This window comes from Delphinus delphis, chromosome 3 (assembly GCF_949987515.2).
Source record: "Delphinus delphis chromosome 3, mDelDel1.2, whole genome shotgun sequence".
Classification (NCBI taxonomy): Eukaryota; Metazoa; Chordata; class Mammalia; order Artiodactyla; family Delphinidae; genus Delphinus; species Delphinus delphis.
In genome coordinates, this window is record NC_082685.1 from 57,363,167 (window position 1) to 57,387,875 (window position 24,709).

At 42.1% G+C, this 24,709-nt stretch overlaps 1 protein-coding gene across 3 annotated transcripts in view; it reads left to right on the top strand.

Moving 5' to 3' along the window:
• The window catches only part of SIL1 (SIL1 nucleotide exchange factor), a 292,256-nt gene that overhangs the window by 86,203 nt on the left and 181,344 nt on the right, over nt 1–24,709 (top strand). Inside the window, exon 1 of one of the 3 annotated variants that reach the window (XM_060008759.1) lies at nt 8,046–8,189. The exons of the other annotated variants lie outside the window; for them this stretch is intronic. The gene's annotated coding sequence lies outside the window, so the exon portion shown is untranslated. Of the gene's footprint in view, nt 1–8,045; nt 8,190–24,709 lie in introns of those variants that run through there. 3 annotated transcript variants of the gene reach the window in all.

Here is a 24,709-nt window from a genome sequence, read left to right on the forward strand (position 1 = left end):
CATCTTTAGAATTCTCTATGTATAGTATCATGTCATCTGCAAACAGTGACAGTTTTACTTCTTCTTTTCCAATTTGTTTTCCTATTATTTCTTTTTCTTCTCTGATTGCCGTGGCTAGGACTTCCAGGACTATGTTGAATAGTAGTGGCGAGAGTGGACATCCTTGTCTTGTTACTGACTTTAGAGGATATGCTTTCAGTTTTTCACCATTGAGAATGATGTTTGCTGTGTTTTTTTCGTATATGGCCTTTATTATGTTGAGGTAGGTTCCCTCTATGCCCACTTTGTGGAGAGTTTTTATCATAAATGGGTGTTGAATTTTGTAAAAGCTTCTGCATCTATTGAGATGATCATATGGCTTTTATTCTTCAGTTTGTTAATATGGTGTATCACATTGATTTTGCCTATATTGAAGAATCCTTGCATCCCTGCGATAAATCAATCCCACTTGATCATGGTGTATGATCCTTTTAATGTGTTGTTGGATTCTGTTGGCTAGTATTTTGTTGAGGATTTCTACATCTATATTCATCAGTGATATTGGTCTGTAATTTTCTTTTTTTGTAGTATCTTTGTCTGGTTTTGGTATCAGGGTGATGGTGCCCTCATAGAATGAGTTTGGGAGTGTTCCTTCCTCTGCAATTTTTTGGAAGAGTTTGAGAAGGATGGGTGTTAGCTCTTCTCTAAATGTTTGATAGAATTTGCCTGTGAAGCCATCTGGTCCTGGACTTTTGTTTGTTGGAAGATTTTTAGTCACAGTTTCAATTTCATTACTTGTGATTGGTCTGTTCATATTTTCTATTTCTTCCTGGCTCAGTCTTGGAAGGTTATACCTTTCTAAGAATTTGTCCATTTCTTCCAGGTTGTCCATTTTATTGGCATAGAGTTGCTTGTAGTAGTCTCTTAGGATGCTTTGTATTTCTGTGGTGTCTGTTGTAACTTCTTTTTTATTTCTAATTTTATTGATTTGAGTCCTCTCCCTGTTTTTCTTGATGAGTCTGGCTAATGGTTTATCAGTTTTGTTTATCTTCTCAAAGAACCAGCTTTTAGTTCTATTGATCTTTGCTATTTTGTTTCTATTTCATTTATTTCTGGTCTGATCTTTATGATTTCTTTCCTTCTACTAAACTTGGGTTTTGTTTGTTCTTCTTTCTCTAGTTCCTTTAGGTGTAAGGTTAGATTGTTTATTTGAGATGTTTCTTATTTCTTGAGGTAGGCTTGTATAGCTATAAACTTCCCTCTTAGAACTGCTTTTGCTGCATCCCATAGGTTTTGGATCGTCGTGTTTTGATTGTCATTTGTCTCTAGGTATTTTTTGATTTCCTCTTTGATTTCTTCAGTGATCTCTTGGCTATTTAGTAACGTATTGTTTAGCCTCCATGTGTTTGTGTTTTTTACGTTTTTTTCCCTGTAATTCATTTCTAATCTCATAGGGTTGTAGTCAGAAAAGATACTTGATATGATTTCAGTTTTCTTAAATTTACTGAGGCTTGATTTGTGACCCAAGAGGTGATCTATCCTGGAGAATGTTCCGTGCGCACTTGAGAAGAAAGTGTAATCTGCTGTTTTTGGATGGAATGTCTTGTAAATATCAATTAAATCTATCTGGCCTGTTGTGTCATTTAAAGCTTGTGTTTTCCTATTAATTTTCTGTTTGGATGATCTGTCCGTTGGTGTAAGTGAGGTGTTAAAGTCCCCCACCATTATTGTGTTACTGTCAATTTCCTCTTTTAGCTGTTAGCGGTTGCCTTATGTATTGAAGTGCTCCTGTGTTGGGTGCATATATATTTATAATTGTTATATCTTCTTCTTGGATTGATCCCTTGATCATTATGCAGTGTCCTTCTTTGTCTCTTGTAACATTCTTTATTTTAAAGTCTATTTTATCTGATATGAGTATTGCTACTCCAGCTTTCTTTTGATTTCCATTTGCATGGAATATCTTTTTCCATCCCCTCACTTTCAGTCTGTATGTGTCCCTAGGTCTGAAGTGGGTCTTTTGTATACAGCATATATATGGGTCTTGTTTTTGTATCCATTCAGCAAGCCTGTGTCTTTTGGTTGGAGCATTGAATCCATTCACGTTTAAGGTAATTATCGATATGTATGTTCCTATGACCATTTTCTTAATTGTTTTGGGTTTGTTTATGTAGGTCGTTTTCTTCTCTTGTGTTTCCCACTTAGAGAAGTTCCTTTAGCATTTGTTGTAGAGCTGTTGCTGAATTCTCTTAGCTTTTGCTTGTCTGTAAAGCTTTTGATTTCTCCATGGAATGTGAATGAGATCCTTGCCGGGTAGAGTAATCTTGGTTGTACGTTCTTCCCTTTCATCACTTTAAGTATATCATGCCACTCCCTCTGGCTTATAGAGTTTCTGCTGAGAAATCAGCTGTTAACCTTATGGGAGTTCCCTTGTATGTTATTTGTTGTTTTTCCCTTGCTGCTTTCAATAATTTTTCTTTGTCTTTAATTTTTGCCAGTTTGATTGCCATGTGTCTCGGCGTGTTTCTCCTTGGGTTTATCCTGTATGGGACTTGCTGTGCTTCCTGGACTTGGGTGGCTATTTCCTTTCCCATGTTAGGGAAGTTTTCGACTATAATCTCTTCATATATTTTCTCTGGTCCTTTCTCTCTCTCTTCTCCTTCTGGGACCCCTATAATGTGAATGTTGTTGCGTTTACTGTTGTCCCAGAAGTCTCTTAGGCTGTCTTCATTTCTTTTCATTCTTTCTTATTTCTTCTGTTCAGCAGCAGTGAATTCCACCATTTTGTCTTCCAGGTCACTTATCCATTGTTCTGCCTCAGTTATTCTGCTATTGATTCCTTCTAGTGTAGTTTTCATTTCAGTTATTGTATTGTCATCTCTGTTTTTTTGTTCTTTAATTCTTCTAGGTCTTTGTTTAACATTTCTTGCATCTTCTCGATCTTTGCCTCCATTCTTTTTCTGAGGTCCTGGATCATCTTCACTATCATTATTCTGAATTCTTTTTCTGGAAGGTTGCCTATCTCCACTTCATTTAGTTGTTTTTCTGGGGTTTTATCTTGTTCCTTCATCTGTTACATAGTCCTCTGCCTTTTCATGTTGTCTGTCTTTCTGTGAATGTGGTTTTTGTTCCCCAGGCTGCAGGATTGTAGTTCTTCTTGGTTCTGTACTAACTTCTAATATGGCAGTATTTGAAATAAGGGAGCAATTTGGAAGCAGTTTAAAGTTAAATGAGATCATAAGTGTGGGGCCCTGATTTGGTAGGGTTAAGGTCTTTATAAGAAGAAATACCAGAGAGCTCTTTTTTCTGCAGCATTCATACACTGAGGATGCCACTTGAGGCCAGGGAGAAGGTGTTTGTATACAAGCCTGAAAGAGAGCTCTCACTAGCAACAAAACCAGCCAGAACCTTGTTCTTGGACTTGTAGCCTCCAGAACTATGAGAAAATAAGTTTCTCTTGTTTAAGCCATCCAGTGTGTGGTATTTTGTTATGGTAGTCCTAGCAGACTAATATGGGGGGTTATAACCTGGTTCATACCCACTTCTGCTCAGATACCTGGGGAGGAGCTTGGGCTCTGAAATTATTCCCAATTACCATTCAAGACAGTTTGCTGTGTTGCTGTTTTCCCAGGGATAATGGTAACTATAATGAAGCATAGAAGAGTATTATTTTTACAGTGTTATTTAGTATCTGATAGCTATTAGCCAACAGGTACGGTACCCCAGTGAGGTACGGTAAACACATTTTATCTGTTCTGTTACCTGCTGTTTCACGAACACATCCCTGAAGCATTTTAATCTTGTTTTTCATACTTGTCTTCAAGTGAGGAATTGTTCTGATTTGCAACTTTGGGGGATAATTACTATATTCATTAATTTCTGTTCTTTTTTCCCCTCCATTTATTACTCGTTTCTTGAGAAAATTTTCCCCTAAATCTACACTAAGTGGAGACAAGTCTCTTGATTAAAGGGTATTTTACAACAGTGGTTTTTCTAACTTCCTTGGTACACTGATGGGAGGGCTGTGTCAGCATCTTCTTACCCGAGGTGAAGGTCTCCCTGCTCTGGGCTCAGATGAGTAAGAGGTTTGGGAGACCTCTGACCTCAGGCTTCATTGCAGAGTGTTTTTTTGCACCGGGGTATTCCTGGGCAAAGGGCAGGAGAGGCTTAGCTGGTTTTCTTCTTATCAGAGATTCAGTCATAGACATTAACCAAGCATGTGTTATGTGTAGGACATTATGTACAGCACTGTGGGGGACATGGTTCTTCGCTCATATGGGTACTCAGTACATGTTGATTAAGTGAATGTGTGGCTAGATAGAGTGATCTTTGCCTTCAGAAAGACTGAAGGGGTAGGCCACGGCTTCATTGGCTGGGGGCTAGTGGATGAAGGGTGCTGTAACCTCCCTGGAAATTGGGAACATAATTCGGAGCATCCTGTTGGGGACCATGATGCCCTGGCACTTGGATCTATAAGAGAAAGCAGTAGAGGAGAAAAGCTGTGTTGTGAGGATGGTTTATTTTGCATTTAATTTTTTCTGGTGTTTTGGCCTCATAAGTCCCCTCTTTTCATTGTAGACAGGGACTGTTATGTATGCTCCTTGTAAGTACAGATGTTTCATAAATGTCAAGTGAACACCCAAGACAGTTGAGGGAGGAGTTGGAAAAATAGTAGCTTAGACAAGTTGGCTAAGGATAGGGCAGAGGCAGAGATATATGTGAGTTAGATGCTTGGGAAAAGAACTGAAGAAGGTAAGAAAGCAGAAGCCAAGAAAGGATTTGAATTAATCTGGAACTGAGTGGGAGCGCAGTTTAGAGAAGTCTGATCTGGGCTAAATGCTCAGGGAAAGAGCACTGGAGGGATTTCTATCTGTAAGAATGAGGAAGGACAGAGAGTAGTTAGCTTGTGATACTGAGGGAAAGGGGACACTGGGAAGAATGGCGTAATTCTTTTCTGCCCCTCCCACACACCATGTATCTCTCCTTTATGACACTTGTCATACTATGTGGCGATTATTTGTTCATATGCTTTTTCTTCTGCGAGAAGGTAGAAGGGGCTCAGTCATCAAGCAGGGGAAGGTAGGATTGAATTCATGCTCTAGCTGTAGAATAATCCCTCTAACATTTAATCAAGGTGTATACTTGTAATTTGTTGATCTTTTACCCTAAAACCCTCTGACACTGCAGCAAAGTCTGTCCATTTGCTCTAAATCACTGAGTGCAAGAGCCTGAAGTGTGGTAGAGAGTGTGGGCTGCCCCAGGCCTGAGTTCCTTATGTTTGAAGTTAGACCCAGAGCCCAGGCTGTGTTGCTGAGCATGGGGTGTTGAGGACTGTAACTCCTACCTCCTCTGCAGCTCTTCCCACCCTCACCTCACTGCCCCCTTCACAGCAGCTTAAAATTCCTCAGCCACTGTACCTTCCTCTGCTTTGTGCTCTCTACAAATTGAAAATTTTTATGACAATATCAAATCAATGGGAAAAGTTTTGAAAAGTAGGATTGAGAAATAGAGACCTCTTTGCCTTTTCTCCCTGCAAGGGAATTAGAAAAATATAGAAATTCTAAGTTATATGTTATGAAACCCTTGGGGTTTCCTTCCTTTTGAAAATTTTTTACATTAACCAAAAATACGACAGAGATGCTTATGGGAAGATAATTCCTTTTAGCTGGAGATTAAGCTCCACGTTGTGAGCTTTTTAATTTTCTTTCTTTAGTGGTGGGTTGGGACCCAACTGTGCAGTCCCTAAAGCTCATCACAGTCCTGTTGCCAGGTGAGTTAACTCTGTGAAATCTGTATGTTTTCCCCTTGTACCTACCTAATGAAAGCCAAATTAAATCCTTTTTTTTTTAAGGGCGGGGTACGCTGGCCTCTCACTGTTGTGGCCTCTCCCATTGTGGAGCACAGGCTCCAGACGCGCAGGCTCAGTGGCCATGGCTCACGGTCCCAGCCGCTCCGTGGCATGTGGGATCTTCCCGGACTGGGGCACGAACCCGTGTCCCCTGCATCAGCAGGCAGACTCTCAACCACTGTGCCACCAGGGAAGCCCTAAATCCATTTTTAATCAAGGAGATGAATGACAGTTTTTTTTTAAGAAAAAAACCCCCACAAGGCCCCAAAGTACTGGATACAATAAAAAGTGAAGTTTTTATTTGCATATGTGCCGTTAGGCATGGCTTTAATGTCAGGCAAATGGGAGGTGCTGTTAAAGTAGTATTTGGAAATATGCCATCCCAGGGACATGAAGAAGAGTGCTTTTCTCTCTGCCCTTCTTTCATAGTTTGTGTAGCCTGAGTGTTTCTAGCACCTTGCATAGGTACACAGTACATTGTAGGATAGTAGGTGCCCAGAGATACCTGAACGAATGGAGGGATGGTTCTGAGCAGGGCCTTCTTTCTCTCTTGTTGCCCCCTCCCTCCAGCCTCTCAGTCTGCTTATTTGTTCATTTCTTCATTCATTCAACATACATTTATTCCTCCTGGGCTGCTGTGAGGGCCACTGGTAAGGAATGGGATGAAGGGAAGTTTCCAGTGAGTTCAGGCTGAGAGCCATGGCCAGTGCTCTTCTTCCTCTTCAACACATTTTATCCCTTATTTTGGGACGTCGGTTTCACCATCATCCTACTCCTGAGAATTGCTTTCTTCCACCTGCTTTGGTGGAAGGAAATGGCTTCTCTTAGGGCAGAGGGAGTAGGGATGAAGACTCTTCAGCTCAGTGGCTATCCCCAGAGTATGTCTCCATGGGCTGTGAGGGGTGGGGCTGTAGCGGGGGCCACGTTTGCTTTGCCTGGGATTTGATTCCCATAATCATAGATTTGGCTTTGGCTTCTGGGGTCACAGGGCATTGGGACCTCTAGAGGACTCACTCAAGGCACCAAACCTTCTCTGCAGCCCACATTTCAGCTTGCTATTGTTATTGAGTGGGTTCCCTGAGTGATACTCTTCATCTGAGGAAGAAAGTGGCTTCTATTGAGAGCCTTTCAGAGGGCTCAGAAGACTGGGTTTGGGTTATTCCAGAAACCCTGGGCTGAGAAAATAACAGATTCGTTAAAGCTGTGCCCTCTGCTTCCTCATTGTGCTGGTCAGCTTGGGTTGCCCTCACCTGAGAGGTGGTGGCTGGGGGTGGGGGTGAGCAATTTGGGCAGGTGAACATGGAGGAAAATAGATGAAATCGACAGTAGTTGGTGATGGGCAGGGGGTTAGAAGGGAAGTGGGGGAAAGGAGAGGGAGTGTTGAGGAGAGCTTCCGGGTTTCTGGCTTGTGCAGTAAGGCTAGGCGACTCTAGAGGAGGATCAGTAGAGTAGCTTTGGACTTGTTGAGTGTGAAACATACAGAGGAGAGTAGAGCACGGCATATCTATCCTTCGGGGAGATTGTGCCTAGAATCTCAGGCTGTTTTCCTGTTCAAATTACCCACTTGGGTTTTAGGCCACTGTGAGGGATAATACAGTACAAATCCAGATTCTATTTACAAACTAACTCCTTCTATTAATAGATATTGAGAATTTGCAAGAACTGACAAACCATTGAACTGCAAGGCAAAGGAGTGAGTTCATAAGCAGAATTCACAAACAGTGGTGACCCTCTCATCTTAGCAGGCTTCTTTTTCCTCTCTCCAGTCTCCCTTTCATGTGGGGCAGTTCTGAAAAGGACAGAGATTGCAAAGGTTTGTTAAGAAAGTGCAATGAGCTATGTGTTTGGAACCCATCTGACCCATCTGGCAAAGTGGGTTCTTGCGTATCATGATGCCACTCCCACGTAAACCCTTTGCTCCAGCATTGTTGAAATAAATACATGTTTCAAGTTTCATGCCTCCAGGCCTTCAAAAAGCAGTCTTGCCTCTGCTTGGGATGCTTTTCTCATTGTCTTTGGTTAATTCCTTTTCCTCTTCCAAGAAGTCCTCTCTGACCCCTATCTCCTGATGGAGATATCTGTGCTTTCCTGCCATGGAGCCTCCTAGCCATCTGTGTCAGGGCTCTTTCAACCCAGTGCTTACTATAACTACTGATTTACTTATCGATTTACATTGCCTGTCTAGAAGCTCCTGGACAACAGGACCCCAGAGCTGCAGACAAACTGAGCTGCTCTAAAACAGAGAAGATGCCTCTATGGAGTGGTTGGTGAGCCTTCAGAAGGTCTTCCTGCCTGAAAAATCTTCTCTGCACACCTGCCAGGGTGTCAGTATTATGGATTAAGGTGTTCATCTGCTCACCTGGTAATCTCTCCACCTACCCATTCATTTACTTATTTATCTGCCATACTTTTATTGAGGGCCTACTGTGTCCTAGACCCTGCACTAGTTAGGGATGGAGTAGTGGATGAGGAAGGAGTCTTTCCCCTCAGGGAGTTCACATTTATAGTACAATTTGGTGGGTTTTATGATAGTTGCACAGAGAGTTATGGGAGTACATGAAGGACCAACAAAATACTGCAAATCAAACCGAGCAGGATATAAAAATGATCATCTGACCAAGTTGGACTTCAGCCGGGAATGCAAGGGTGGTTTCACATTAGAAAATCTGCATATAAAATTTGCTACTTTAGTAGGTTAAAGGGAAAACTATATGATCATCTTAGAGTAGGGAAAACATGTGATAAAATTTAACATCCATTCATGATAAAACCTCTTAGCTGTTTAGAAATAGAAAGGCGCTTCTTTACCTTGACAGACTATCTACCAGAGAAACTACAGAAAACATCATTTTTTTTCTTAAATTTTTAAAAAGAGAACAATATAATTAATGTACCCATGTGCCCATTATCCGGTTTCAGCAATTACCAACTCGTGGGCAATCTTATATTTTTTTAGTATGCTAAAATATAGATAGCATAAAATTTGCCATTTTAACCATTTTAAATGTACAGTTCAGTGGCATTAATTACATTCACAATGCTTTGCAACCATTACCACTATCTACTTCTAAAACTTTTTGGTCAGCTCAAACAGAAACCATGAACCTATTAAGGAATAACTTCCCATTACCTACCCCCTCCCTGCAGGTGACCTCTAATCTACGTTTGTCTCTATGAATTTGCCTATTTTAGATATTTAATGTAAGTGGAATTATATAATATTTGTCCTTTTGTGTCTGGCTTATTTTACTTAGCCAGAAAATTCACATTATTTCATAATGTTTTCAAGGTTCATCTATGCTGCAGCATGCATCAGAACTTCATTCATTTTTATGACTGAATAATATTTCATTGTGTATACCACTTAAAAAATCTATTTAAAAATATTTATTCATCTGTTGATACTTAGGTTATTTCCTCTTTTGTCTGCTGTGAACATTCACATGCTGGTATCTGTTTGAGTCACTGTTTTCAGATATTTGGATATATACCTAGGGGTGGAAGTGTTGGGTCATATGACAATTTTATGTTTAGCTTTTGAAGAATTGTCAGACTTTTCCACAGTGGCTGTACCACTTACATTTCCAGTGGCAATGTACTAATTTTCCACATCTTTGCCAACACTCGTTATTTTCATTAAAAAAAAATTATAGTCGTCCTCATAGGTGTCAAATGGTATCGAACTGTGGCTTTGATTTGCATTTCCACAATTATCAGTGATACTGAGCATCATTTTATGTGCTTATTGGCCATTTGCATATCTTCTTTGGAGAAATACCTATTCAAGTTCTTTGCCCATTTTTAAATTGGGTTGCTTGTCTTGTTGTTGAGTTGTAGTTGTTGTTATGTATTCTGGATGGTAAACCCTTATTAGATATGTGATTTGCAAACATTTTCTCCCATTCTGTGGGTTGTCTTTTCATTCTCTTGCTAATGAGAGGCACAAAAGTTTTAAAAAATTTTTTTAAATTTATTTTTTTTATTGAAGTATAGTTGATTTATAATGTGTTAATTTCTGCTATGTAGCAAAGTGATTCAGTTTTATATATATATATATATATATATATATATATATATACACACACACACACATTTGTTTTTATATTCTTTTCCATTATGGTTCATCACAGGATATTGAATATAGTTTCCTGTGCTATACAGTAGCACCTTGTTGTTTAAAAAAGTTTTTAAATTTTGATGAAGTGCAGTTTATCTATTTTTTTCTTTTATCACTTGTGGTTTTGTGTCATATTTAAGAAACTGTTGCCCTATCCAAGGTTATGAAGTTTGGCCCGTACGTTTTCTTCCAAGAATGTTATAGTTTTAGCTGTTAAATTTAGATCTTTGCTCCATTTTTAGTCAATGGCACCCTTGTTAAAAATCAATTGATGTAATGATATAAGAGGGTATGTTTATCCTTATGTCAATATAAGAGTATATATTTATCTTTATGTGAGTTTTGTGTAGTTTTGATTATTGTAGCTTTGTGGTAAGGTTTTGAAATCAGGATGTGTGAATCCTCCAACTTTGTTGTTCTTCAGGATTATTTTGGGTAGGGTACCTTAAAATTCCGTATGAATTTTAGGATTAGTTTTTTCATTTCTGCAAAAAATGCTTTTGTGATTTTGACAGAGAATATGTTGAATCTGTATATTGCTTTGGGTAGTATTGTCATCTTAATGAAATTAAGTCTTCCAGTTCAGGAACCCAGAACATCTTTCTATTTATTTAGGTCTTCTTTAATTTCTTTTAGTAATGTGTTGTAGCTTCCAGTGTATAAGTCTTTTGGTTAAAGGCTTTCTTCTTTGATTAAATTTATTCCTAAGTATTTTATTCTTTTTGATGCAATTTTATTTATTTATTTTTTAAAATTTATTTTTGGCCACGTTGGGTCTTTGTTGCTATGTGCGGGCTTTCTCTAGTTTCAGTGAGCTGGGGCTACTCTTTGTCGCGGTGTGCGGTTTTCTCACTGTAGTGGCTTCTTGTTGCAGAGCACAGGTTCTAGGCACACAGGCTTCAGTAGTTGCAGCATGCGGGCTCAGTAGTTGTGGCACACAGGCCCTAGAGCACATGGATTTCAGTAGTTGCGGTGTGTGGGCTCAGTAGTTGTGGCATGCAGGCTCTACGGTACGTGGGCTTCAGTAGTTGTGGTGCATGGGCTCAGTAGTTGTGGCTCACGGGCTCTAGAGTGCAGGCTCAGTAGTTGTGCCACATGGGCTTAGCTGCTCCATGGCATGTGGGCTCTTCCCAGGCCAGGGATCGAATCTGTGTCCCCTGCATTGGCAGGTGGATTCTTAACCACTGTACCATGAGGGAAGCCCTGATACTATTTTAAATGGAATTATTTTCTTAATTTTCTTTCTGGATTGCTAGTTGTTAGTGTATAGAAATGCAACTAATTTGAGTTTTGATTTTGTACCTGAGGCTTTTGTACCTGCTGAATTTATTAGCTCTAATAGTTTTTGTTTGTAGATTCTTCAGGGTTTTCTTTGTATAAGATCAAGTCACCTTCAAACAGATAGTTTTGCTTCTTCCTTTCTAATACGGATGCCTTTTATTTCTTTTTCTTGCCTAATTGCTTTGGCTAGAACATCCAGTATTATGTTGAATCTAAGTGACAAAAGCAGGCATCCTTGTGTTATTCCTGATCTTAGAGGAAAAACTTTTAGTCTTCCATCATTGAGTATGATGTTAGCTGTTGGTTCTTCATATAATACCTTAATTATGTTAAGGAAGTTCTTTTCTATCCCTGGTTTATTGAATGTTTTTATCACGAAACGATGTTGGATTTTGTCAACTGCCTTTTCTATGTCAATTGAGACGATCATGTGTTTTTTTTTCCTTCACTCTACCAATGTAATGTATTAAATGGATTAATTTTCATATGATGAACCGCCCTTGTATTCCTAGGATAAATCCCATTTGATCATGTTGTATAATCCTTTTGATATGCTGCTGAATTTGCCTTGCTAGTATTTTGTTGAGGATTTTTGCATGTATATTCATAAGGGTACTGGTCTGTAGATTTCTTGTAGTGTCCTTGTCTTGCTTTGGTGTCAGGGTAATTCTGGTCTCACAGAATGAATTAAGAAGTGTTCCCTTCTTTTTTTGGAAATTTTAGAAGGATTGGTATCTGCTACCTTTCTTAATAGGCACGTTGCTGGGTAGTAGGCCATGGGCTGTGTGGTGTGGGGGTACCTATTTGGAGCTCTGGCATCTTTTTTTTTTTTTTTTTTTTGGTCTCTTCACCTCTATCTTGGCTAACTGTCTTGGCAGCCAGGCATACTGGTGATGCAGACTGGAAGTCTTCTGGTAAAAAGGTCAACTTGATAAGTTGGATTTTAAGACTGCAGCTATTTCCTTGTGCTCTCTCTTTCCGTGATAGATAGATGGTCTTGCTGAGCAAGGTCTCTGTGATCCCAGGCACCAGAACAAATTAGCAGATAAGGGAGGGCTTTCCTGGTGGTGCAGTGGTTGGGAATCCACCTGCCATTGCTGAGGACATGGGTCTGAGCCCTGGTCCAGGAAGGTCCCACATGCCATGGAGCAACTGGGCCCGTATGCCACAACTAGTGAGCCTGCGCTCTAGAGCCTGTGAGCCACAACTACTGATCCCATGTGCCACAAATACTGAAACCTACATGCCTAGAGCCCATGCTCAGCAGCAAGAGAAGCCACCGCAATGAGAAGCCTGCACACAGCAACGAAGAGTAACCTCTGCTCACTGCAACTAGAGAAAGCCCATGTGCAGCAACAAAGACCCAACACAGCCAAAAATAAATAAATAAACTTATTAAAAAAAAGTAGATAAGGGAACAGGTTCTGTGTTGAAAATAATGATTAAGTATTTTCTCATATATCTAACATTTTAGGAAGAAAGACTTCATTGAGCATAGCTTTCCATAATTCTAATAACTTCATGTCTGATCACAGAGATGGCTACGCACACTTTTTTTTCAAAGTACTAATATTTCATATACATGTGCCATTATGTTCTTCATTCAACTGTATTTTATGTATCTGTTTTCATGTTTCACTATAGTTCATATTTTCACTGACATTATTTTACATTGTGTATTCCACGTGACCCCCTTTTAGATTATTAATTTTATTCAACTAACAGATATTTTTTGAGCGTCTGCTACAGTGCTAGGCAATGAGGATACAGCAGTGGTTTAGGTGGACATTGTCCCTGCCCTTGCGGAGCTCCCAGTCAGATGGGTTGTAGTTGTTATAGGCCCATGAAATGGAATTTCACTGACCATATAACACAGCCTTGGAGAGGATGAGGAGGTTGTGTAGTCTCTAGCCCTGGCTCCTATTGCTGCTTGCTTTTTTAAAAAAATTTAATTTATTTATTTTTGGCTGCATTGGGTCTTCGTTGCTGTGCGTGGGCTTTCTCTAGTTGGGGTGAGCGGGGTCTACTCTTCGTTGTGGTGCATAGGCTTCTCATTGCAGTGGCTTCTTGTTGCGTGCAGAGCACAGGCTCTAGGTGCATGGGCTTCAGTAGTTGTGGCATGCAGGCTCAGTAGTTGTGGCTTGCGGGCTCTAGAGCACAGGCTCAGTAGTTGTGGCACATGGGCTTAGTTGCTCCGTGGCATGTGGGATCTTCCCGGACCAGGGCTCGACCCCACGTCCCCTGCATTGGCAGGCGGATTCTTAACCACTGCGCTACCAAGGAAGCTCCTACTGCTGCTTCTAAAAAGCAAGCGAGGCTTTGTCAGGACAGTGGCAGTTCTGCTTGTGACTGGGCTCTTAGCAAAGCCCAGGATGGGGAGCCCTGGGACCATTGCAGAGTCAGCTCTGAAATGGGGCTGCTGCAGCAGGGAGGACCACTGTTTCGTAGGCAATACTCTGCTTAATATTTTTAGTGCGTGGTCACCGGCAGAACTAAATGTGGTTTCTGATCCCAAATTGGTAATAAATGTAGACATATTTAGAGTCAGAAACAATGCATTTAAAATCCTCTCCTCCTTAATTGTCTTGCCAAGTGCTGAGTTTAGGTTTCTTTGTTTCTTGGCTACCTACCCAGCCTCCCACAATCTCTCAGAGAAGGCGCCCAGATTTTCTCTGGGTGTTAGGTGGGATTCTGAAAACCGTGAGTTATGGCTCCCTGAGCCGTGTTGAGAAGCATCTGATTTTTGTGTTTCTGCCCACGTATGTAAATGTGTACACTTTAAAATTTATCCTCCTTTCAAGTTTTTAAGGATCTGGAATTATGAATAGTCTTGGACTCTCAGGTGTGTTAAAAATAAAATATGTTGTTTCAGTTGCTGACTTACCTCGAAGACATAGTCAATGCCAACATGGTAGTCGCGAGTTCAGTGATTGGTGATCCGTACTTGTGCTGCCGCTAAGGTTTTCTGTAGGTAAATGCTATTTTCTTGGGGTTCCTCAGTTAGTTTCAGGATCACCCTAATTGTTGTCCATCTCATCATTTCTAAGTTATAATTTGTGTCTCAAGTTGTCCAGAACAGTATCTATTTTCTCACGGCATATTCCTTAACAGCACTTTCTTCTTAATTGTACTGTCTGAGACTCAGATATGGAAAACCATGCTACTCACTGATGGTCAACAGGACATAAAACACCTGCGGACAGTGATGGTATCTTTTGTATGTTGTGTTATACAGTATGGTTCCCAGTGTGCTCAGGGGACCTGAGGTACCTGTTTCTAGAGTGTGAATGCTGAATTCTTGTAATCCAGAGTACCAGAGTGGCTGGCACAGAATAAGGATTGGTGTGCTTACTGATTTGCAGATAGTCCACTTGGAGCTATGGACTAGAAGTCATACCTTCTTCCCTATCCTACTATAGTCCCACTATGAGGCCCTGACCTTTGCTGGAAGTTTGGACACAGCAGGGGAAAAAAAAGATGAACTCTGATCCCTCTCCAGCCCCAGACTGTGGTTTGTAGATGAGTGTATGAAGGTCCTGGTATTCTTGGGGAGCAGGCTATAAAGAAAGCCCATCATGCTTCCTGTTAGGAGATATAGTTATTAGTTTAAAAGGAGAGGGAAGGAGGTGGCCCTGGAGCTCTTACTCCCTAGATAGCAACTGACCCTTTCTAGGGTGGTCCAAGCAGTCTAAGTCTGCTGAATTTGCCTCTGCTGCTCTTGCCTTCCCTATTCTCTCTTAGAGATATGAGAGCAGCAGGAGGAATATGAAGACAGGCCTGAATCACCAGGAAGCTGGGCTCTGAAGTGGCTGTTCTTAGTCAACTCTCCGGTGGGCACTGATGCAGAGCCAGCCAACATCGCTTAAAGGTTTCAATGGAAATGCCTCTGTAGCCACCTAGAGTGTAGTCCAGGTGTGTGGGCAGATTTGCAGCTCAGGGAAGCTGGGTTCCAAGGAGAGACTTGATTATCAGAACAGAAGACATTTCTATATGGGGGTGAAGCCTTACTGCTTTTGTTTATCCTGTCCTTTGCTCAGAATTTTCTCTAACAGTAGTTGTTAGTGAGAGCTACAAGCTTCTTGAGCCCTTGGTTTGTGTCAAGCATTGTGCTTTATGCTTCATGTCATCTCATTTAATGCTAACACCCATCCTACAAAATAGTTACTATTAAGTCCCTTTTTAGATGAAGGAATTGAAACTTGGAGAGAGGTTAGGTGGCTAGCCCTAAGTCCCACAACTAATTGGGGAGACCTGGGTGGAAATCCAGGTCTGGAGTGGAGATGGAGTTGAGTAGAGTTTTTGGTAACCTTGGCTGCTGTCATGAGACACAGGCTGATCACTCTAAGGACCTCATGCAGTGTTGGGGAGCAAGTATAAGGAGTAGATTTCCTTGCCCACTCCCTGCTAGAAACGTGCAGTCTGGAGCCTAGTGGAAAATACACTGACCACGGCTGGTATATTTCTCTACTTTGCCTGGTTGCTTGCTGGTGTGCTTAGGCAAGCCCCATTCACCCTTTTGGGCTCTATTTTCTTCATGTGCCATGTAGAAATAATCCTGTCCTATATATTTCATGCGTGGGGAATAGGATCATAGACTAGTTGTAAATGAGCTTGGATATCATCTTGGCCAACTTTTACCCAATATAGTTCTCTCCTCCTCTCTTGCTAAGTTCTTTCCAGACAGTTGGGTATGTATGAGGGGAGTGCTTTGTGCTGGACTCTGTGAGGGAGAGCAAGGATGCTTTTGCTTCTTGTACAGCTGGGGAGCCTGAGTTACGGGAGGTTAAGAGGTCAAGTCACACAGGGTGCCAGTGAACTGGTTGCAATCTGAGGCAAGGGCCTTCTTCTTCTTGAATATCTGTGTCTCTACTGTGGGCTGGGCTGTGCGAAGGACATTCAGTAATCAAAATGTGTGTGCATGCGTGTGTACATGCGTGTGTGTGTATGATGTGCAGAAATATAGATGTGGTAGAAGTGGCTCTCTCCGCAAGAGGGCTCCAGTAGGCTCATTAAAAAATTTCTCTCCTGACACAAAATGTGTGCCTTTTTATTCACATTGTTGCAAAACAAATAAAATGAATGGCTGATTTCATAGACCACTCGAAAGGCAGCATGGTCTGTAGAAAGAGCATGGGTTCTGGGGCCAGAATGGCTTTGATTCCTGACTCTACTACTCTCTGACTGTGTGAACTTGGGCAAATTACTTAACCTCTCTGAATTTTAGTCCCCTCATGGGCAAAATAAGCAGCATATTAGAACCCCATCACAGGGTTGTGGTGAAGAGTAAATGAGCTTAGAACTTTGCTTGGAACATAGAAAGTGCTCTATAAATATTGACTATAATTATTATTATACAGAATTTATTTTCTTCTGGGCTGCCCAAATACTGCATTTTAATACTAGGGAATCGGGTGTCATGGGGATATTTATCTTTATCCCTCGGTCCAAGTGCTATAATTATGATTATTACAGCTCTACAGAGTGTAAGGACTAAAGCTTCAGAGCGGTCTGAGGCATGGCTGAGAGCTCAGAGAAGGTGGAGTTGTGTGTCTGATGGGAGTTTGTTCTTGGAGACTTTGTCTCCTTGCCTCCTTTCTCTACTGATGTGACTGTGTCCATCACTATCCTGAGGATGTGTGTGTTGAGGGGTAGCTCTACTCCATCAAGGGAACCTACCATATGGCATCGGAGAATCTCTCTATATGACCACCAGGGTCAGTATTTTCTCAGTTATCATTATGACTCTAGGGGAAAGGTTGAAAAAATTGGATTTAGAGAAGTGGCCCCAAATCTCCAAACTTCAGTGGACCTACTCAACTTTTCCAGGTGTTCTACCCTTGTGCATCTATTTCTTCACAAGTGTGCCCTCTTTTGAAGGGCCCTCCAGCTTCCTTGTTGCCAAATCCAGTGGCTTTTCTCATCCTCGTTCTGACTCACCTCTTGATTTTGTTGAACCCACAACTTGATTTTCTCAGGATTCCCTCCTCTCTTGACCTGTGTAATTCTGCACTATTCTTAATGTTCTTCATCTTGGTCCCTGGATTGCTCCTCTTTCTTTCTTTCTTTTTTAAAAAAATTATTTATTTATTTATTGGCTGCGTTGGGTCTTAGTTGTGGCACGCAGGCTCATTAGTTGCAGTGCGCAGGTTCTCTAGTTGTGGCATGTGGGCTTCAGAGCACCTGGGCTCTGTAGTTGTGGCATGCAGGCTCAGTTGCTCTGCAGCATATGGCATCTTAGTTCCCCCACCAGGGATTGAACCGGCATCTGCTGCATTGCAAGACGGATTCTCAACCACTGAACCACCAGGGAAGTCCCATCCTCTTTCTTTTCCTAACGTACAGTCATGGTTTGAAAACTCTTCTTGGCCCATTGTTCCTTTCTCTTTAAGTTTTCTCTGTAATACAGGAAATCTGTTATTGCTTTGGTTGTCACCTCTGGGTGATGGCACCAAAATTCTTCTTCTGCCCTAGTCCTCTCTACCTCTTTGTCTTCAACAGGCATGAAGTTGCCAGAGCCTTCCTGGATGCAGTGACAAGCCCATACCTGAAGGCATTGAACTGTTTTTTCTGTGTGTAGGTATCAAGTGCCTGCCGTGTCTTTTGGATTGTTAGCAGTCCAAATGAAGACTAAGTCTTAAGCTGCCTTCTAGCATTCAGATTCTTTGAAGACTGGAGTTGAATAGGATAGGTCTGGAGAGGGCCAGGCTGGGCTCCCGTTTATTCAGTCACTCTACTTGTCACCTGATTTCTTTTAGAGGGAGCACTGTCTTTTGTCTCCAAGATTGCAGCTTTTTGTTAACATGCTTAGCTACCTTTTAAAAAATTTTTTTTAATTGAAATACAGTTGATTTACAATGTTGTATTAGTTTCAAATGTACAGCAGAGTGATTCAGTTATACATATCTATCTATTCGTCTTCAGATTCCTTTCCATTATAGGTTATTACAAGATATTGAGTGTATTTCTCTGTGCTATACAGTAGGTCCTTGTTGGTTATCTATTTTATATTTAGTAGTGACTTAGCTACCTTCTTTAAGATCTGTTCTCTTCTCTTCTGGGGTAGGGATGGGATTGGCCATGTCCCCCACATTTTGGAGTAGAGTATTAAGGAGGGGTCAGGAATGCCCACTTCCTATTTCATCCCATCCTGTGTTGCCTTCCTTCCAGAGCTCCAGTCCCAGCTGGGCCTGTGGAGACCTTCTTGGCTCCATGTGCTCTCTGGCAGGGCCAGCACCTGTCTCTGTGTTGCCACTGGAAAGGCCTCACTTGGGCTCTCCCTTGCAGGCTGTACAAGAGGATTTAGGCCTGGTCAGGCAGAGGCTTGGATCCACTGTGAACTTTTTACCCTCCAGTAGCCTCACCTCATCACTTTCCTTTTAGGGTGCCTTGGGTTTGTTGAGAGCAGTCCCCATTTGCATGGCCTTAGGCATGACTTCAGTATTTGGGGCACACACTGTTGCCATTACACAAATGGTCAGTGGCTTAAGGATGTTCCAGGTCCAGCCTCCCAGCCAGTTAGGGCTAGACTGGGGTTAGAAGCCACATTTCTTTTGCAGTTCAAAGCCTCTTTTTATTTAATTGCTGTCTACCTCCTGACTTTGTTTATGTCTTATGGGGGAAAAAGCCTGTTTGCCTGACCTCTTCAAACTTACTTCTCTTGTCCTTCAAATTATTCTTTAGAAATCCATTTCTCTTCCTAAGCCTTTGCACATTGTTTTTCCTTGTCAAGACTATCCTATCAGTGTTCTCTTTGCATTGTTTTTTCAGATTCATATTTGTCTGCCCAAATTAGGCAGTGAGCTTCTATTTGTGTAGAGGTGAGTGACTCTGTGTGTGTGCGTGTGTGTGTGTGTGTGTGTATGAGTTTGTGTAGCACATAAATAGTAATGAATGTGTTTGTGGGAAGAGTTCATCCTCTAACTGTCAGTTTGTAAAGCAGAAGACTGTCTTATAGCTCTTTCTGCAAGTGGAAGTTCTACACGATGGTGACCTGGCTCTCTGGACACTAATATGCTGGGAAAAGCACTGAATGGGCTGGGTCTGCCTCGGTGCTCAGCAGAAAACTGGCTGGAGTCTCTCCATTTTTAGCTGTGGGGGTCCTCCTCTAACATCTGTTTCCTTCACCTCCTGAAAGCAGATAACCAGCAAAAGACTTTGGTCCTAAAATTTGAGATGTGGGGTCAGCTAGAGGGTATGCAGATCCTGCAGGAGTCAGGGAGCTCTGGAGAGTGTTTCTAGGGTACCTGGCCTGGCTCTGACTGCCTGTGGGTCCAGGGGGAAGTCCTCATCCCCGGTCTAATGATGGTGTGATAACTAGGTGCCAGGTGCTGTACCGTGTACTTTCCACTCATTGTTTTATTTAATCCTCCCTAATACTCTTTGAAGTAGGAGCTCTTATTATGCCCATTTTATAGATGAAGAAACTGAGGCCTAGCGAAGTGTGTGTCCAAGATCACATAGCTAGAAATTGGCAGAGCGAAGACTTGGCCTTAGATGTGTCTGAATCTAAATTCATGTACTGTACTTTCAACCCAATGTTTTAAATCTCTTTTCTTTAATTTCCTTCTTATAAGATGGAAGTAGAAATTCTTTCCCTTTGCCTTTTTCCAAAAGATTTGGGGAAACAAATACATGGATATACACTGTAGGTTAAGAACATGAGCATTTTATAAGATAGGAGTTCCAAGCGTTCCCAGTCAGGCTGCTGAGGTGGGTCTCCCTGCCCAGAACACTTGTGATGTTTACCTGTTCCCCCTGTGCTCTGGCCCTGAGACTGGAGAGCAGCCACTGTCCATGGGACCTACCAGCATGTCAGAAGCTTTAGGAGGTCCAGCAGTTCCACTCCTCCTTCCTCTGTTGGCTTCCTGCCATCCTCATGCCATTCTTTTGCGTTCCTGCCTTAAAAGAAGATAAAAGTTACAGGAAGATATCTTATTTACATATGACCCAGTCCCCTCCTAGAGTCCTGTCTGAATTGAGAGGAGAATATAAGGCACCAGGGAGGCAAGGGCTAGTGAGTCCAAGGGCCTTCTCCCACCTGTGCCCCAAGCATCTGCTCCAGGCTGGCAATACAGATTGCTGAGAGCATCCAACCTCTATTTAAGTAGAAGTACAGACTACACGTGGCCAGTTTTGATAGAAAAATGGGCATCTCAAGTACCTTATTATCTATGTTGTCTCAAAGCCCAAGGATACTTAAGGAAAGAGTTACTGGTGGAACACTGAAATGCATTCCCCTTTCCTGGACTGAGTGATGGTATTGTAAGTCAGAAGAAGGCCATAAATGAAAAGATGTAGTTCTGTCTTCTTTTGAGAGCCCAGGATGATGGGAAGGTTTGTTATCCAGGGTGTACAGGAGCAGGTGATCAGGTGAACTCAGGGTTAGTGGGTGGCAAGTAATTTGGGGAGGGCACTAACCTCAGGCCAAGTGCCAAACTATGCCTCAGTGGGATTCCATGACTTTGGCTTTACTTATGTCAGGGTCTGACATAGGCTGCTGCTGCTGCCTATGTCCCTGCTTGTGATGGTGGACCATCCTGGCAGAACCAAACTGTGGGCCACTTCTCCTTTCCCTCTTTCTCCCTTCCCCCCAGCTTCAGTGTAAAGCCCAAGGGAAAACGTGCCTGCTTGCTCTCCATCGCCACTTCTTGAATAAGGACAAAGCCCAGGTGACATAGTTACAGGCCAGGCCTTATGAGGACAGAGGACAGCATTACCCATGCCTGCGTGCTGCAGAGTTTGCACTTGTTCTCTGGGTACCCTTGCAATGCCTGGGAAACTGTCTCACACCTTTCTCCCAGCCTCACTGCTCCTAGGCCTCTCCCCAGGCACTGCTCCCACCACCATGTTCTCTCTCTATCTCTGATTCATGGGAAAATACATGGAGCCAATGAATAGGTCAGATGTGCAGTCCACATGGAATTATTGGGGGTGGGGGAGATGAAGGATCCATTTGCGAATCGACCTGTCATCCTTAGTATTGTCAGAAAATGCTTCTGAGGGCGTTAGTGTGTGTGCAGGTGATGGAGGTGGCAAGGAGCCCTGTGGGAGCTGCCATTTCTCTCACCTGGCCTGCCATCCCACTCCAGGAGGTGGGTATGCTGTTAGTGCATCAGCTGCCCCCAACCCCTTCTTCCTCAGTCCCTTCTAGGCCTCCTCCTCCTGCTCATTTGTTGTCTTTGCCCTTGATTTCATTCTCATTTATCTGTTCCTTCTCATTTCCCCCCCACACCCCAGCATCAGTTCCCGGTGTTTATCCCTGGCTGTAAGAAGGAAGCGTCTAGCTCTCTCTGTGTGTGTATATGCATATACACATGAACGGTCTCATGTAGGGGAAGGGAAGTCTGTGGCTTTTGGATAATCCTTTTCTCTCTTAATGTATGTTGTCCTGATAATGCTGTGAGTCCCCTAATTCCATTTTTTGTTCTCCTTTTCCCCACAGCCAAGGATGCAAGAATAAAAAAGTATGGGACATTATGGGAAGCTCTAGGGCTGTGTCCTCTTGGGACCCATCTCCCTGGGCCTTTCTTGACTTCTCATTCTTTTTTTTTTTTTCTGCTGTACGCGGGCCTCTCACTGTTGTGGCCTCTCCCGTTGTGGAGCACAGGCTCCGGACACGAAGGCCCAGCGGCCATGGCTCACGGGCCCAGCCGCTCCGCGGCATGTAGGATCTTCCCAGACCGGGGCACGAACCCGTGTCCCCTGCATTGGCAGGCGGACTCTCAACCACTGCGCCACCAGGGAAGCCCGACTTCTCATTCTTGATGTGGCAGCTTCTGTCCCATGTTCATCCTCACCGAGCCTTGCACTCCCACTCCTTTGCACACCCAGACATGGCCAGGCACCTGTCCAGAACCTAGTGCTGTGCTATGGACTGAGTCCGTGTCTTTCAGTGTGATTGGTGCCCCAAGGAGCCAGGTTGCTGGGGAAAGCTCATGTGGCACTCAGCCGTTCCATTTTGTCTACAAAAAAAGAGGGGAGAAACTGGCAGAAAGCAAAGGCTTTTGCTGCTGGGTGAGTATAGCATCTATTTTTAGCTCCCAAGCCTTTGCTTTTCCATTTGGCTGTGCTTTTTTAGCACAGTGCCGGTCCAGCAGGGCTGTTTTCCTTCATGGCTCCAGATGTCCTTAGGGAAAGTTTCCGTCTGCCCCCGAGAAGCTGTGGGCTGGTCACCGGGTAATAACTTCTTATAGTGGGTTCAGGCAGGGCTTTGGGTTCCACTGCAATCTTGTCACAGGACCAATTTATTGAGGTGGAACATGGAGGAGTGTGGCAGGAACAGGAAAGAGAAAAGGTAAAACCCCATGCTCTCCAGAGGTGTTTCCCTTATAATTAATTCATTTAAGACTCTTTTGAGTAAACTGCCTAATGAGGTGTATTGGGGCTGAGTGACCAACACGAAAACCTTTTATAAGGGTCTGGGCTGATACTGACAGGTTCTGAATTTTTCTAAGGTGTTTTTCTTTTTTGCTTTTTTAATTTGTTATTTTTTTTCTTTCTGCCTTTCTTTCTGAGGTCATTTGCCAGTTTGGATTAAGTTCTTTTGACTTCCACTCTAGTTTACTGACCAAAATGTTTTTACTACTCCAGTTTGCCTGTTCTAGATACTTCATTTAAGTAGAATCATACAGTATCTATCCTTTGGTATCTAGCTTATTTCACTTGGCATAATGTTTTTAAGGTTCATTCATGTTGAAGCATGTATCAGAATTTCATTCTTTTTATGGGTGAATAATATTCCATTGTATATACCACATTTGAAAAAAAAATCATCTGTTAATGAATCCTTAAGTTGTTCCACTTTTTTGGCTCTTGTCAATAATGATGCTGTGAACATTCACCTGGAAGTATCTGTTTGAGTCAATGTTTTCAGAACTTTTGGGTGGAATATATACCTAGGGATGGAATTGCTGGATTATATATATATAGTCGTTCTATGTTTAACTTTTTGAGGAACTGCCAAACTGTCCCACAGCAGCCGCACCATTTTACAGTCCCACCAGCAATGTACTAGGGTTTTAGTTTCTCTACATCCTTGTTAACATTTGTTACTTTCTGTTTTTTTTGTTTTTTTTTTAAAATTATAGCCATAGTAGTGGATGTAAAATGGTACAGTATCTCATTGTGGCTTTGGTTTGCATTTCCTTAGTGATTAATGATGTTAAGAATCCTTTAATGTCCCTGTTGGCATATGTATATCTTCTTTGGAGAAATGTCTATTCAAGTCTTTGGCCTGTTTTAATTTAGCTTGCTTGTTTTTTTTTTGTTGAGTTGTAGGTGTTGTTTATATATTCTGGAAACTAAACCCTTAATATAGATGATCTAGAAATATTCTTCTAATTTTTTGAGTTGTCTTTTCACTCTCTTAATAATGTCCTTTGAGGCACAAAAGTTTTTTAATTTTGAAGGAGTTCCATTTATTTATTTTTTCTTTTATCGTCCGTGCTTTGGGTATAATATTTAAGAAAATATTGCCAAATCTAAGGTTTGAAGATTTTCCCTATGTTTCTTCTAAGAATTTTAACTCTTTAATTTACATCTTTGATCCATTTTGAGTTAATTTTTTTTTTTTTTGTAGTATGTGGGCTTCTCACTGTTGTGGCCTCTTCCATTGCGGAGCACAGGCTCCGGACGCACAGGCTCAGCAGCCATGGCTCACGGGCCCAGCCGCTCTGCGGCGTGTGGGATCCTCCTGGACCGGGGCACAAACCCCGGTCAGCAGGCGGACTCTCAACCACTGTGCCACCAGGGAAGCCCCGAGTTAATTTTAATATATTACGTAAGGGAAGGGTCCACTTCATTCTTTTGCATGTGGAAATCCAGTTGATCCAGAACAGTTTGTTGGAGAGACTGTCCTTTCCCCATTGAATTGTCTTGGTACCATTGCTGAAAATCAATTGATCATATATGTAATTTTTTCTGGACTCTCAATTCTATTCCATTGGTCTGTATGTCTGTCCTTATGCCAATACCACAGTGTTTTGATTACTGTAGCTTTGTAGTAAGTTTTGAAATCAGGAAGTGTGAGTCCTCCAACTTTGTTCTTCTTTTTCAGTGTTTTTATGTTCTGGGTCCCTTGAAATTCCATATGTATTTTAGGATGGGTTTCTCCATTTCTGTAAAAAATCACCTTTTTTTTTGGCCATGCTCTGGCTTGTGGGATCTTAATTCCCTGACCAGGGATTGAACCTGGGCCACTTTAATGAAAGTGCCAAGTCCTAACCACTGGACTGCCAGGGAATTCCCCAATTCCCCACCACTGAGATTTTGTTAGGGATTGTATTGAATCTGCATATTGCTCTAGGTAGTATTGTTGTCTTAACATTATTAAGCCTCCAATCTGTGAACATGGAATATCCTTTTATCCTTGTGTTATTTAAATTTTAACAGCTACTAGGGCCTGCACTTTGGTGTGTTTGACAGTCTGAAAAGTGATGTAAAAGGCTTTATGGCTTGGGAATATTGAACTTTGCTGTTTTAGAGGG